The 15207-nt window shown below is 37.8% G+C and overlaps 1 long non-coding RNA gene across 1 annotated transcript in view; it reads left to right on the top strand.

The window, feature by feature from the left end:
- The window catches only part of LOC148188127 (uncharacterized), a 203616-nt gene that overhangs the window by 92408 nt on the left and 96001 nt on the right, over positions 1-15207 (top strand). The gene's annotated exons all lie outside the window — the stretch shown is intronic.

Here is a 15207-nt window from a genome sequence, read left to right as displayed (position 1 = left end):
ATTCAGCCTTACACAGCAAAAAAGCTACAGACCCTGGGTGCGCACCATCATAGTTGATTTTGATTTTGATTATTAACAATTATACATTATATATACATGAACATAATACATTATGTTTTTACTATTACTGAAAATCTTAGGGATATAACTAATGACTGTTATCAGCTGCTTTTTCGATTAATAATTTGGTCCATAAAATGACAAAAATAGAAAAAAGTGCCATTCAAGTCCATTGCTTATTTTATCAGACCAACTGTAAAAAAACAAAATTATATGTGGTCAACAACAATATAAATAAGAGATTATAGATGCAAATCTTCACATGTAAGAAACCAGAACTGGAAAATTATTCGGAATTCTTTCTTCAATAATTCTTCAATAATGATAATAAATGAAATATAGTTTTCCAGCTGAATTGCTCCACTTTTGGCCAATCCATTGATCTAATATGGGATGTGTTTCATATGATGACTTTCAACTTGCGAAGTGTTTGTGCTTTACACAAAATACGTGATGATGTCATTTTGGCTCGTCGGGGACACTACGATGAGCATTTAGCTGAGTGTCATTGTGGCATTTTAGAACAACCAAGAAAAGAATGGCAAGATTCATCACAGATGTATTAATGCTACACTATCATAGCTCTTCTCTGCACGATACAGTCTGTTTATATTTGTCCATCGCTTAGCTTTAAATCACCTGTGGTTGCATTGATTGGTTGCGGGCCTGTCCAATGGTGTCCCTGGGCATATTGGTCTATGGCTGTTAATAACTCCTTTGTGAAATTGAAAATGAACTAAGAAATTACACACTAACTTGCATTTGTAGTTTGGTATGGTGATGTCAGGCGAACTATTACTTATATTTAGGGTTGCAGTGGTGTGAGATTTTCACAGTGCAATAACCATCTCAGGAAATATTGAGGTTTTATGGTATCACGGTATCATATTATTACCGAATTATTATGATGAAGACTTTTATTATTATTATTATTTATTATTATTAGTGTTAGTAGTAGTACTAGTAGTAGTAGAAGTAGCATTAGTATTAATATTAGAAATATTGTTTTATTTTTACTAATTTTATTTTATATTCAGTCTGAATTGCCCTTAATGGAATGAAAACAGAAGGGTTATTTTGGGTTTTGGTTAGTTTGGTTGAACCTTTTTACTATAATTACTATAATTGAAACTCAAAACATGGAAGCAATTGATTAAAAATCCAATGTCACAGAGGTTCACATCTTTCTCTGTGAGGTGGCCATTAAAGACTTGGCCATGAAAGTTGCAGAAAAGCTCTGGAAGATGATATAAAAGTTGGTCTTAAAGTTGCCTCTCCAAGGTTTTCCAGTGCCGCCTCTGATGAAATCCGCCCCCTCTATTCCAGAAACTATTAAGACATGACTGAGTAACTTATCATGAAGCTGCTGTCAAGACTCAGGTTAGCATGACATTTTCATCAGATTTTCTGATTTTCTGGTGGCCTGAGGCGTCATGAATCAGAACTGAGAGACGCTGAACACTGTGAGGTATTTTCTCTTATCAAGCTAGAGATGCAATTATATATACAGGGCCATTCATTCAAACCACTAACACTTTTAATTCCTTTCTTAGTTATTCCAGGTAACATGACGCCCCATGTTCAGTCACAGACACCTCTTGTAAACTCATGGCCATTGCAACCTTCACATATAGTATCTCTTTTCTCATCTACCTGTTTGAGAGAGCTCAGATTTAATTTTTTTCATTTCCTTCCACAAGAACACCCCTGTCGCCCGTTCGAAGTGGCTCCATCCAGTGCCAAGGCTAACATATGCTGGGTGCCACTAAGAGTTGAAGAGAGAAATTGAAATGTTACTTTCTTCATAGTCACAGCTCCCAGTTTCGACAGACTTACCCTGCCAGGGGAAGATTGATTGCTCGGGAGATTGAGTTTGAAAGTCAGTTTTCACCGTGGATAAGGCACTCAAGATTAGTTTTCAAAATGATGTGTAGATGCTTTCAGATTTGGCACGAGAAAGGTTGGACAGAGACCAGACTAATTTTTGTACATTTTCCTCCTCCCTCAAGTGTGACACATCTCAAAGAAAATCTCAATTTCAGAAGAATTCCACGCTCTTGTGACTTTGTTTAGTAAATGCCAGTTTACAGATAAACACTGGGGCATTTTTTGCTGTCGGAGTTCAGTGATCTCTCAATCAGAAGTATTCTCTTTTTTTCCTCCAAATATACACAGCATTCTGCTTGCGTACGTTTCTCTTCCCCGAGTCCATCCAAACAAGTTAGTGGACTTCCGAATGCATTCGGACGACTCGAGAAGATGTCAAGTCTAGTCCACAAGGCATATTAAATAGATCAAAGACTAAGAGATTAATCGCTATGCCCAGGATGAAAAGCAGGGTAATTAATGAGGAGCTTAACTGCAAATTAAATTGACGGCAATGCAATTATGGAGGTGAGTGTTGATCAATAACCTTGACTAGCAGCCTCTGGGATGCTGCATCATACAATAGAACATAACGTATTTGGTCTATCAGCAGAGAAACATCCCGAGATGAAACAGCAGGGGTGTGTGTGTGTGTGTGTGTGTGTGTGTGTGTGTGTGTGTGTGTGTGTGTGTGTGTGTGTGTGTGTGTGTGTGTGTGTGTGTGTGTGTGTGTGTGTGTGTTAAGGTGGCAGCATGTATGTGCGTAACAGATATCTTTTTTTTTTTGACAAAGACATACAGTACACCAGGATGAAATGTAGCCTCCACACTGGAAATGAGCTATTAAGTCGTTTATGCATTAATTTATCATTGATTAGCCCCTCCACTGGTATTTATATTCACTGTGAGATCAGGAGCGTTGGCCTTATGACCCCAGAGAAATTATCATTAAACTGGTTAATGAGAAGTTGTTTTAAATTTGCATTCAAGAGTAGTGGATGAGCCTAATTGCTTGCAAAATATAATTTGAAAAAGGGTATAATTAAACATTTTCCTCCCAAAACTGTTCTGTCTACGTATTGAATTTTATGGGGAAAATCTAACATGACTGAATATTTCAAAAACAATATATCCTGTTTTTTTTTATTTAAAGTAACCTCATCATAGCTAATAACCTTGGTCTATAAAACCTCAGTGAGGTTTGCTTAGAAGACAAGATAATAAGATCCTCTCTTGGTTATTTTATCTTTTTTCGAAATGAAAAGCAAATAATGATTATATCCCCAGATTAGAAACACAAGAATAGAATATGGATTTATTTTTAATCATACTGCTCCAAGTGTCACATTCTTCAAAGGGATCGCTAAGTTTATTTTTTAAAGGTACCCTGTGGAGTTCTCATTGTAAACAAACGCAGTTTTATTTACATTCAATATTTCTCACCCAAATGCCTTCTGTGCATCCTGAAGGCTCAACAAACACTATAGTGAATGTATTCTATTAATTAACGCTTTGAGACTCACATTGTTTACATGTGCATAAGGTCTTCTTCTTGTATTCTGTTGGCAAAATGCTATTACAGCAAATTACCGCCACTGGCATTCGATATGACCGCCCTTTGTATTCAGCATAAAATTGAATGGATGTACAGTGGAAACAGCTTATATGAATCAAAAAGCTTTAGACCGACTCATTCCTACACAAATCCTGTGTAATCATTTTCTTATAGGAATCAAGTAGTCAGCTTACAGTGTTCATTTTGGGTTGTTTCATACATAAAAACATATGAAAACATGTTTGAAAACTACAGCAGTTCTTTCTCTTTTTACTTTTTTTTAAACTTTACTTTACTCCCATGATACTTTGCCCTGCGGTAACCTGTCTGCTTCCAGCTTGCTACCTGAGGCTGGTGCTACGTGCACATTGAAATCATGACAGAAAAAATAGTCATTTTCACTCAATGAAAAATGTAGTCTCCTCGAAACTTATGACAGACTGACATAAATGAGCCAGTGAGATGCAGCAGTGAAACCTGGTGTTCCTCAGTCAGTTATGGCTGAATGATGGAAATGGGAAAAAAATGCATACAAAGAAAGCTCCTGTAGTTATAGCCTCCATTGTTGTGTTGATTGATAACGATAATGTGACATAATGCCCCCGTAATGAAACAGCTATAATGTATTTCCAAACAGTCAATAAAATTCAGAAAATAGCAAAGCTGTCTATTTATTTACTTTATATTCATGTTCGGGGTGGGAATCACCAGAGGCCACCTATACAATTTTATCACAATACTAATGTGGCAATACAATAATATTGCGATAATTAACATTTCATAATATGCTAAGTATTGCAATAAGACGTACTGTGACATATTAGGATTTATTACCTTTTGTCCATCCACAAATTCAGGAACTTTGTCAGCATCTGTTTTATCTAATAAGTTTAAGCTTTCTATCAGTTTATCTCACTACAGTCATTTTTATTGCTGCAACATGTGTCTAGTGGGTGTAATAAACAATTGATGTTCTATTCTAGAAGGCTATTTGAAAGATAAATTTGTATTTGGGAATATTATTATTATAAAATTATTATTAAATATTATGGGAATTTGACTTTATGGACTTTTACCAGTACCGTCTTTTCCTGTTTGGTCCCTAGACTTAAAATTCGAATCATGTAATGCACATAAAACTCCTTTTTCTAGGCTCTGGGAAAGTTTTACCAATATAAAACCTCCGTGGATTAAAAGAAATCATAATATTGTAATTGTTGCCTTAGGACATGTTTTGATGGGACTGGGATTAAAATGGGATTATATATGGAAGGATACTAATGTCACCATGACAGCTAAAGGGGTACTACTGGTCCTGCTGCACTTTATATTCCTCCTGGGGAAACTAACAAGCACTCCAAAACTAACACTCACTCCCTTCTGTCAACATACTGTACATGTGTGTTACCTTGCAGGCATGAAAGTCGGTGTTTTACTAGTTGTCATTTTGTGGTTTTAGTTAGAAACTACTGCTTGCAAAAGCATCTTCTAATCCTATTGCATCAGGAAACATAAAACATACAGAAAATACTATGTGTTGGACACATCTCATACTATTTTAAAAAATATTTTTATCATCTTCAAAATGTGTGAATTAAAAAAAGATGTTAAAATGTTACAAAAATGCACCCAGAAAAGAATGAACAGCTGATCAGAGTGTTCTTTATAGAAACGGCTGCCTAATTACATTCACTTTTTAATCCTCTGCATTGTAGATTTTAAAGGATATGGATCAAAACAAAATCCATTTTACATGTGCCAGATTTTAATTTTCCAAGAGGCACTTTGTTATTGAAAGAGAACACTGGATACCACTTTCAGAGCTTATTACTGAGCAGACTCCATCGTTTCTCAACACACAGTATCTCTTTCTTGCCAGCTGAATTTAAAAACACTTTGTCTGCGCCTGATGTTTTATGGGAAATAAATCATATTCAATATTGAGACTGTCCTCTCCAAGAAAAAAAACCCAGCACTGTTGTTTATTTAAGAAGCTTTAAACAACTTGTGTGTGCATTCGCTGCCAAAGTAGGAAGTTGGTTGCCATTCTTATTCAGAGTAAAGAAAAATAAAGTTGGGGTTGGGCGTTTAACTTTAATAGTGAGGACCATTGTTCCTTTCTCTTGCAAACACTGGTAAACCTGGTAACCATTATCCTTGACTGCAATCCTCCTTTACCACAGAAAATATGACTTTTCATACCAGACCTGATCCAAAATTCAATGTTGGACAGCTGTAGACACCCAGACTCTTCCAAATAAGTCTGATTCCAAATGTGTTCAACCCAAACAAAAGCAAAAAGAGACAGGACACCAGCGCTGGCAGCAGCATGACGGGCCACCAATTAATGAGCAGCCATGGTCGTAAAGAGCAGGAACACATGTTGTTTTTCCGTGTGTCAAAAAAACTCCAACAATGACCATGATGCAGTCTGCTCAGTGCCACTCCGATATAGACACAGCAACTCCAAACCTGCAGAGATACAACAGAAATCCTACCCAACATTTTTGAATCTTAATAATTTGGACCCAGCCTCATTCAGGTCCCGGTCCCTGACAGTTTTGGTTTGCGCACATTAAATGTTACCTGTCGCCATTGGGGCATTGCTCTAAGGCCGCAACTTATGATTATTTCCATGTTGATTAATCTGTTTATTGTGTTCATGATTAATGAATTAAATTTTTGGTCTATAAGATGTCAGAAAATGGTGAAAAATATCCAAGATGGCTTCTTCGAAAGTATTGCTTTGTCCAAGATATTTAGTTTCCTGTCATAGAGGAGTAAAGAAACTAGAGGTGGGAATCACCAGAGGCCCCATTATATGATATAATCACAATACGTGCTGTAAGTCATGATACAATATTATTGCGATTTAAAAAGAAATGTTACAATCTGAGTATTGTGATATAGTGCAATTGATTACTCTTTTTAACTGCAAATCATGTCACCAAAGTAAAAACTTTGTCAACATCTGTTTTATCTTATAAGATCAATTATACCTGAACAATTTTTTTGCAGAAAAAATTATCTAGTGGATTTTGAATGCAATGTATTTAATAACATAGTAGATCATCCAAAGTTTTATTTGTAGTTGTGATATTGATCCTTTTTAAATAAAAAAACAATACTTTGCGTCCATGTATTGATATTATATTGTCATGTAAAAATATTTCTCCATCCCTAAAAGAAACCAGAAAATATGAACATTTAAGAAGCTAGAATCAGAAAATGTTGACTTTAATTTCCTACAATTATGCATCAAACCAATTGATCAATTATCAAATAACTGGAGATCAGATTTATAGTTAACACCTAAGTGACAAAATCATAATTTTGGCTCTGCAGTGCTTTAGGAATTGCTACTCCAATGTACTTAGTGAGTAGTTAGGAGTGAAAACTTGTAATGTAACAAATTCTCCTTTGAAAACAGACAAGAAGTTACTGTACATTAGGTTTTGATTTAAAGGTTTGCTGATACCATGGCCACGCTACAATGACAGAACAACTGCCACTGCTGCTAGTTAGTCTATAGGCCAGAGGCACATTTAAATGTAGAATGCGTACTGTAATGAGATGGCTTTCGCTACTTTTTCTGTCTCGAAAATCAAATCATGGCAAAATAATAATGGCTCGCCTGAAGGTTCTTTGAGGTCTTTTTTTTTATATATATATTTTTGCAATTTTTACAGAGGCACAGATGCAAATTAAAAAAAGAGAATATCTCCCTAGAGTGCCGCTAAAGCTATGCAGCATGAAATACCCATGTTGAAGAATGCGCTGGGTTTTAACTGTTTTTCATGAACATATGATGTCTCAAACTGAGAATTAGCAAGTCTCAGCTATTAATGATCCAGTTTGATTTGCGCTTTACATTTCAGCTGATCCGTATAAGAGTGGATTTTAGAAATTGGACCTCTGAACACAGAATCCTGTTTCCTCAGGGGGTTTTCCCTGAGTAAGTGATCCACAAAATCCCAGTGCATGGAGAGATAAAGGGAGGGAGAGGGAAAAAAAACAGGGAGTGTGGCATGGTGGGGAGAGAGGGGAGGAGGGCAGAGTGTGACATAGGAGTGCATTTCAGCTCCACTGCCTCTCATCGTGTGCGTGTGACCGTGGAGGATCTGAAAACCTCAGCTTCGCCCCACAGCAACGGCAAGGAGAGGAATGTTCTTGGAGAGACTAAATTTAGACCCAATGTGCTGTACCATCAATCCCGATTAAGCTAACTGAGGAGCCGCACTCGTCGTGGGAAGAATATGGCTGAATGTTGAATCCAGGTTACATAAGTGTTACTTTGTGTTTGGCTCATCATGGCTTGGAAATGAAGGAACTTAAATATTTCTGAGAGCCTTGTATTATGCCTCTTAAAGTCCAGTGTAGGGCTTTATCAGTACTTCATGCACTAACTTAATATCTGCATTGAGAGCGTCTCTAAGCTACTTGAAAAATTTCATTGTACTGAAGCAAATAGTTAAGATGCCTTAAGATTTTGTTTTCTAAAGGCCCAAACTCACCAAACTGACATCAAAGAACAAGTGGTGAGCCAAAAAATTGCGCTTGAACATAGGCTTGGGTGGTATGTAATATTTCATACCTTCCTGAAATTTCACTGGGCGAACGATGTAAGCGCAAGAAGGAAAAGAAAAGTAAAGCAATATTCTCACACCTATTTCCTTATAAAACAGAGTAATACAACTGTACACATTTGCAATTCAAGTTTCTCTTGGTAAAAGAAGACTGACGAGGCTTTATTGACTTGTTAACTCATCATACAGGGTTCCCACGGACATGGAAAGTCATGAAATTTCACAATCACATGTTCCAGGCCTGGAAAAGTCATGGAATTAATCCAAATTATTGAAAGTTTTGGTGGTGCGTACTGTGCACTATATACAGTGCTTTTATTACAGATGAGTGTTTCTATTTATGTCGGCATTTGAAATACACCTGTGGAATTTCCAAATACCCTGGTATACTGTGATACTGTGACAGTGCAATACTGCGATACTGTCCAAGCCTACTTCAACATGCTACAAAGGCTATAGCCAGTAGGGCAATTAGCGTTCTGCATTCTGCACCTGTGTGAGAGGAAATAACTGTACCAGCAGGCGGTGTTAATCTGTATTCGTCACTCAAAAAGGGAAACCAAAAGACTGAAAGTAGGGATTCAAGAAGCTAGGTAGCCAGTTAACACATTAACAACCTGATGTTAAAAGAAGAGATAAGGTTATTTATCATACGCAAGTGAATCATAACCATTTACAGACCGTTTACTTTCCTCACTTCTGTCTCTCTTCTTGTAAACTGATCTGAACTGCTTATCAGAGTTATTTCACTCTGCGACAGGCTTTGCTTGGGCGCCACTGATTTAACATGCTGAATTCCCTAAAAACAGTCAACATGAGCCGTCCAGTACAACCGGTGTACTGACCACTGACTGTCGGCTTGGTGTGTCAGGGCTCTAATGGAAATTTAAAACATATTATTACAAAAGTATCCTATAATTTTGGGACAGACTCACAACTGTTCATGTAACAATTTTGATGGATTTGATAGATGGCTAATTTTACCTCTTTTTAATGTGTATCTTGATGACTGACTTTAAAGCTCTAAAGGGCATGTTCCAAAGTGTGTTTACTTTAATTGACAGGTCTCTCAGGTTTCAGCACTCAGCCATGATAGCTTCTCTTATGGCCTGTCCACTTCAGCTCTTCCTAATTGCCCCAATTTCAAATTTCTGCCCATCAACAGCTCAAAAACTGCGTTTTTGAGCTGTTGGTGGGCAAAAACTCCAGACTTCAGAAAGGCCAGACTCCATTTCTGTGTTGTTTAAAAGTCTACGCAGAATAAGATTCCTAATCTGTTGTTTTATTCTGTCTGCAAACCACAGACATACATACACATACATACATATTGAAGTGAATTCAACCCCTGCACAACACCGTGCTTTGAAATGACACCATCACATATTATGGCTACACACATTTAAGGCTTTGATTTGTGTATTTACTCACAGTTTACATGACAGGAATTGTATCTTACAACATTTTGTCCTAGATAAAGATGTGTATTAGTGTTGTCACGTGCACACACTCACACGCTCACACTCATATTCATACAAATGACTGCCTGTTTCACTAAGAGCTGTATTACCTTTTTTACACAGAGGCTTGTGTCTCAGTCTGACATTTTCATTTTCATCACCTCATACATTATGAATGAATCATAACATAAATAACAAATGTCTGACAGGCATTTTAACGCATCTTTTTTTCATTTGATCACGAATTAAACTGACTCAGAGACCTTATGAAAACCGATAGGATTTTATACTGTATCTCTGTACAAGATACCCTCATTTTTGCTCTTCTTTACACGGTTGGGTCCTATGGGTTTTTTTTTTTTACACACATCCACAGATGGTAATGTGTGCCATGCAATCTGTGTTACAGTTTGTACAGTTTATTTAATAACATTTTGTGTCACATTTGATGAACCTATCACTATATTCTGAAAGAAGTACATGAGACAGTGTGTGAAACAAAAACCCATTTTCTGCCTCTTCCTCTTCGCTAGAATGTAACACGGTGCACTGAAACAACGTATCAGAGCCAAGTAGTCTTTTATGCAGCTGTCAATCATCTCAATGACTGTTTGTGTGTGGTCAAACTGCAAAAACTAGGCAGTGCTGATCAAATATGAATCAAGATTCTATTGCTGTATTGTTTATTTATTGCCTCACAAGTGTTGCAGGTTGGCTGAAGCAAAATTAGAGATGCATTTTTAACTATTTTCTAATGTCTTAAAGTTGAGTGTTTTAAGTGCATGTAACCTTGATATTTGTGCCTTTTTCTTTTTTACCCTAACTGTTATTCTAAGCAAAAAGCATCAAAATCTCATACCGTTGCAACCCTGGTCACATAACGTTCTTTAATGTCGTTGTCATCTGGTAGTATTATGCTGCATTCACAGTCAACCTATGTGGTCAGTTTTTCTGAGAGCAGGCTTTGTATTTGATCAGTGCTGCAGAGTTTGACAGTTTGACCACAGTTCATGTGCAGTGATTGACATGATTGACAGCTGCATGAGAGACTCCTCGGCTCTGATTGGTTGTTTTCGTTCACGTGTGGTGACGCCAGTGGAATTATCTGTCTCATTTTGTGCTGTGTGAATATAGTTACAGTTTCAGAAAATATGACAAAAATATTTTTTATGAAACTTACCAACTACAGTAACTAACAATATGAAATGAATCTTTGAGGACAGAAGGAGAGATGTTTTGTCACAGTGAAATTAACAGTGATCACAGAAAGATAATAATAATTGTAGGTGGCCAATGAAAATAAATCTTTGTCTGCCTGAAAACCTGCTTTATGTGGCATTCACCGTTTCAAAAATAGGGCCCTTGATGTGCTTTGTCAGTTGATCCCCTATTAATACACACGAGCCATCTGGGTACTTAGAGACCGCAGCCAACTCATTTAACATTCAACCATTCTCCTTCAGTCACTCTTTACAAACAATTACCGAGTTATTAATTTACGGCGTATTGACGGCAAGGCTGCTCGACATGTTAAGGTCACCATGGCAACATGGAAGGCCAACAAAAATGGGGCTTGGAGTTCATCCACGGTCTGAAGTATTTCTTATTTTTCTTTGTAGCGCTCATTTTCTGTCCTCTCTTTAACCCCACACTCTACTAAACACTGTTGAGTTCCCTGTTGTTCTTCTAATCACATTTTCATGTCAACAGGCATATCATGCACACATATCAAAAAACAACATGTTAATGTGATTCTCGCTTGAAAGTCGCTGTGCTGTCGTACACAGAAACACCCCCCCCCCCCCATTAATAGCGGTGTAAATGCCATTTGCATTAACCAAAAAATGTGATGGATTTTTCTTGTCAAACATGCATGTATTCTGCTCCAGCTTAATCAAATATTCATTCAAATGCCGTGTTCCTGAAATAGTGCAATAGTTAACGCTTCACTTAGTGGGGGGAAATACAGTATTGATTAATACCCCTTGTTTCATTTGCATGCAGCCTACTGCGTCTTGACTTGTGCAGATGTAATTTTCCTGAACTCTCTGAGCTGATGGTGGCATGATTCATCATATAAATAAATGCATCAACATTACAAAGCTGTTTTCATAGAAGACATTTATAACATGAATATATTAACTGAACTTACAGTGTCACTTTTGTTTGCACTGGGCTTGTCAAATTACCTGTCTGCGTCATTCTTTATACAAGATGTGCTCTCTGTTGCGAGGGCATCCTTCATCCACAGCCACTCGAAAATCTCAAATTAGAATCCAGCAGGGACACCTATTCTCCCAGCTCGGCTGGACGTCTTCTTTCCCCAGTGGTATGGAGATGTGACTGTCTTATGAGGCCGGTGGTAGAAGGGATACAGTAACTCCCTCCCTCCAGGTCAGGGCTGTCCCTCTGTGGAAAGAGCTTCTGCACTGACACATTCTGACTGATGGATGGCCAGGTCAGAACAATCATTCAAACCCAGCCGTGCGCCTGTCAAAGGCCTGAGACCTGTCAGATCACTATCCATTAGTCGCATCATTCTCTTGGTCCTAGCCTGTTTGGGTCAGCAATTTAGCCAACACAGGGCTTCCTAGAGTCAAATAAAATCCAAATAAATGCTGCCTATTGTAAGAAAATGCTTTAATTTGTGGAAATAGTAAAATATAGCTTCTACATATAACTTTATTGGAAAAAATGTGCAGTGATCATGCAGTGTTTTTTTTAAAAATGCTTTTTTTTTAAAAATCATTGTAGCATTAGAGTTGTACATTAATGCACAAGAACCAGATGCATTGTGTTTTTACCAAAATGCTAATTTGCAACAGTGAACGAAAATGCCTCCACAAGTGCTTTCACAGAAATACCACAAATACTTCCACGAGACACATCCACAAATAAAAACACAGAATACAACCACACGAAATACAGGAATGTCTACAGTGTTATTAGTGCCCCATTTAGCTAATTAAGCTAATTAATGGATCAGCACATACAGTCTTTCAGGAATATACATCAAATATATTGAAAAACTTATTTGAGGTAAATTTTGAACCTAAAAACATAGAAGGTGGAAATTTGCAAACACATAGCAAATCACAGAGGTTTGCATATGAAAAAATTGACTTCTGGTTGACTTGCATACGTACGCAGAGCTATGTGGAAATGAGTTAGAGCTCATTTGTTTCTTCTGTGCTATGATTAAAATATTTTGATGTCGTGAGGTTGCATTATAAGCCCTTTATGGGTTTCTTACCTCACTAGCACAACTTGTTTTTTAGTCTTTCTGAGTGAAAGATGTAATTGTGTATCTGACTATTTTTTTTCTTCTGTGCAAAACAATACATGAAATGAAATATTCACCACGTATGTATGAAAAAGGATATATCAGTTTCAATTGTTGTAAATTTTGCTGCCCCTATACTTCCATACGTCTTTTATGTTGGCATGAAAACAGCTAATACATGGCACTAGAGGGCAGAGTCAAAAGTTTCAGACAACTAACAAGGAGACAGTGAGGTCATAATACTGTACCTTTTAATTAACAGAGGCAGAGTTGTAGATGGCACTGGTCTGTGAGGCTATTGAATACATTGTGACAAATGAGAATTCTTCTTATTCTATTACTATTACTAATCTTTTACTCTATTACCATATTATTCCATTCAGTCATTTTTTAAGTGTCTTTGTTGTCTCCTATGGGCAAATCCTGATTCAACTATGCTACACTGCCCCTGTGATTTCTAGTGTTACTACTCATCTGCTGCTGTCATCCGTATCTGTAAGCTTTCAGAAAGCGTGCACGTATACAGATGAAATTAACAGAGTATGGACAGAAGTGTCCATATACAAATTTAGCATTCATGAGCCCTTAGGTGTGATAACATTGATTTTCTCCTTTAGGCATGATTTAATGTAAAAAATTAAAGTCGTGTTGCATTCTCAATTCAGTTGGTAGACACAGTTTGGTAGTTTTGCTCCTGAAACAGAGAAGACTGATTGTCCAAATGAGGCTATGCGTAATGCAGTGTGACAGCTACTGTTTGTTGAGGCTGGTGTGTTGACTGTACTGGCGCTCAGGTGTCATCACTTAGGTCTCTCCAGTCCTAGATGTCAAATCAAAGTGAGGCGACCCTGTGTTTTTCTGTCAACAGCTGTTGTTATCTTTTGCTGCACATTGTACTGACGTTCAGTGTAGCAGGCTGAATAGCACAGGTGGAGGACCCTGACAGACTGACAGAGTCATAAGTAATGGAACCAAGCAGGGACCCGCACCACTCACAACGCCCAGGGACAGCCAAGCACCCAAGAGTGATGAGAAAAGCCCAGGAGCCCAAGGACACTCATCTAATGGGCCACCAAAACCAGTGCTGCTGTCGCATATCTCAATCAAACGGCACAGCCACCGCCCACACACACAGACAGACAGACTGGGGGAAAAATATCCTGTCGTGTACATTTCACAGAGATTAAGATGAAACACTGAAACTCCCCTGATATATAGGTCTAACATCCCTCGGCCTCACGGCTGGAGATGATAAAGTTACAAATCAAAAAAGGAGAAAATCATGATTAAAGGCATAGTGAAGTAGACACTGGTCAGTGCTCAATAAGGAGGGGTCCTTGAGAGGGAATCCGGCTCTGTGATCATTAGAAAATTCGTCTGATGAGTCCAGATGGAGCTGTCACAGTGAAACATGCCCACACATATCCTCAGTGTCTGTGGGATCCACTGCTCTGGGCTAAATGGGGGGGAAGGAAAACCAACATCACCTTGTGTCAAAGGATTTGCTCAGACCGAAAGAATGATGACTTATTGCAAGGACTCTTAGACAAATGTAGAAATGCTTTTCCTTGCAGCCGTAGTCAAGTGCTTGTCCTTGTAAATGTCCTTATGGAACATCTACGTAGCCGTTAGTTAAAATCGGCTGCACAGTGATAGCCTCCCGAGCCAGACAAGTTGAGACGGTGTCTCGCAGTGTGAGTCTTGTTTGGCACGTAAGCTGCGGTCAGACAAGTAACTGCAGTATCACATTGTTTGAAGCCCATATCTGTAATCTAATACTTCTATAACACATAGGGTAAAGACATCAGTAATACATCAAAGAACTCTATGTATTAACTTCACAATGCATTAAGATATCCTTACAAGTGATTTTATCAAACTAAAATCAGGTTACGTTTGCTTGTACTGTAGGTTCATCAACTTTGTATGAAAGGCTTTACAGTGTTATGAACTAGTGCTGTGGGCTAAGCTGATGTTCAAGGCAATAATGTGAAGTGATAGCACAATATTATCATATTCCCACAACACAACTCCACTGAGAGTCGGTAAATGATAACATTGAATTAATGGCCAGCCCTATTATGAACAGTATAATTCTTTTCTCCACATGAGCACGTTGGACACGGCCTGACATGGTGCTTGTGTGAAAGCTCCTTGTCCACTGAAATTCAAATATAGTTATATTAATAACATGCTAAAGGGTACAGATTATAGGATTTAGGGTATATATTGGCAGAAATGGAATATAAAATGAGAAAACAGTAAATCATCAGTAAACGTGAAAATAAGGATTGTTGTGGTTTCCTCACCTTAGAATAAGTGGTTTATATCCGCATACGGGGTGGATCCTCGTCCACGTTGATTGCCACGTTAATACAATAGCCCATAACGGACAAACCA

This window comes from Plectropomus leopardus, chromosome 12 (assembly GCF_026936395.1).
Source record: "Plectropomus leopardus strain MGB_pleo_1.0 chromosome 12, ASM2693639v1, whole genome shotgun sequence".
In the NCBI taxonomy this organism is placed as follows: domain Eukaryota; kingdom Metazoa; phylum Chordata; class Actinopteri; order Perciformes; family Serranidae; genus Plectropomus; species Plectropomus leopardus.
This window is presented reverse-complemented; position numbering and strand designations above follow the sequence as displayed.